This window comes from Neoarius graeffei, chromosome 22 (assembly GCF_027579695.1).
Source record: "Neoarius graeffei isolate fNeoGra1 chromosome 22, fNeoGra1.pri, whole genome shotgun sequence".
Lineage (NCBI taxonomy): Eukaryota > Metazoa > Chordata > Actinopteri > Siluriformes > Ariidae > Neoarius > Neoarius graeffei.
Window position 1 is genome coordinate 25953674 of NC_083590.1, and position 2205 is coordinate 25955878.

Sequence of the window (2205 nt, forward strand, 5' to 3'; positions counted from 1 at the left end):
TGCTGCTGTCATTAAAAATCATGGAGGCCATACAAAGTGCTAGATGTAGTAGTTTTTGTTGTGGGGTGTATTCATTTTTGCACCACCAATTTGAGTAAAACTGAAAAAATGTGTAATCTAAGTTATATTATTAACCTTACTTTCACGTTATAAGTTAAACAGATGTTATATTAAAGATGTTATATTAAGATGTTATGTCTTGTCAACATTTTGGAAATTGTTTGTGTTCATTGAGATATTGCTTAAAATGTTACTTTTCAAAAGGGGTGTACTTATTTACGCTGAGCACTGTAACATATTAGAACTAGAAAGGCACATGTTAGAGTGTATACCTCCACTAAGCCACATGTTATCAACATCAAACTCAAAATCACTTGAACCGAGGATGATACTGAAGTTGTCCACCAAATTTCATTCAAATCCGTTCACTACTTTTTGAGTTACATTGGGAACAGACAAAAAATAAATAAATAAATAAATAAAAAATCCTGGATCCACATACATATCAGGATTTGCATCAAAATCTAAACAATTGTTCCTTGGCCCATGGTCTATCTTTCCTCAAAATTTCATGAAAATCCATTCAGTACTTTTTGAGTCACATTGGGAACAGACAAAAAAACAAAAACAAAAAGCAGGGGAAAACATAACCTCCTCCAACAAAGTTGGCAGAGGTGATGAAAGCATTAGTATAAAGCCTTCACCCAGAACTACTGCTGTTATCGAAAAATGAATCTGACCAATCAGAACTGAGAATTCAGCAAGAATGTAACAAAAGCAATTAGTATAAATACGGAGGTGATTATAGGAAATCACGCACGCTGATTGGTCAAGAAATTCGGACTATTTCTCAATAATCACCTCAAGCAACTCGGCAAAATGGCGGCCAATCATGTTGTCACCATAAGTGAGGAAGAATTACAAATGATGAAAGAAAGTGCTGTTCCTAAAAGCACTAAAGATGCTACGAAGTTTGGTCTAAAACTATTCAAAGGTAAGATGGAACTGTGATTTATTTTATCAATTTCAAAACAAAGTATTTTATGTGACTCTGCGTAAATAAGTGATACCAGCTTGTGAGTATTACATTTGCATGCCGCTTTTGAAAACTGAAACAAGTGATTTTTTATTAATTTTTTAATAGTCACCTGTGTATTTACATTAAAACAATTATCCACCCCAGTCTCAGCGAATATTGGTGAATAATAACCTCAATGTCATCTCAGATATTATTCATCTAGGAGTTTTTCAACATGAGAAGATAAATTTCATATCTTCAAGCCAACATGTGATGTTCTTTTTATTATATCGACACATTCACAAACAAAAAGTCCCCAAATTTATCATCTTCGATTTCCTCATGACTGACATATAGAGATTTATGTCACTGTCTTGGTTCTCCATGTCCTGGATGTAGTTTGTAAGAAAAATATGAGTGGGAAATATGCCTATGGGACACAAGAAAAGAGTTGCACAGGCAGGAAATTTTTACTTTCTTGTGAGCATGAGTGAGTTGTTAGATATGAAGAAGCTGCGTGATGTACATATGTTCTTAGTAACTACCTAGTCAGGGTTGTATTTGTTTAAAATGGGCTGCTAGTTTCTATTTCGAGGAACAAACTATTTTTTTCCAAAATATCACAGATTTGTAGAAGCAAAAAGAAGTCCACAAGCAGTATTAAAACAAAACAAAACAAAAAAACAGTTCTAGGTGTGAGGGGCAGCACGGTGGTGTAGTGGTTAGCGCTGTCGCCTCACAGCAAGAAGGTCCAGGTTCGAGCCCTGTGGTCGGCAAAGGCCTTTCTGTGTGGAGTTTGCATGTTGTCCGGGTGCTCCGGTTTCCCCCACAGTCCAAAGACATGCAGGTTAGGTTAACTGGTGACTCTAAATTGACCGTAGGTGTGAATGGTTGTCTGTGTCAGCCCTGTGATGACCTGGCAACTTGTCCAGGGTGTACCCCGCCTTTCGCCCGTAGTCAGCTGGGATAGGCTCCAGCTTGCCTGCGACCCTGTAGGACAAGATAAAGCGGCTAGAGATAATGAGATGAGATGAGTTCTAGGTGTGACCAGTTATGAACTCGAATGATGTAGCTGAGGCTGAGGAACTGCCAGAGCTCATAGACATGCCAACAGAACAGGCATTTCTTTCTCTAGGGTTTATAATCTATCATATTTTTTTTTAAAGAAGTCTGATTTAGGGGTGGCA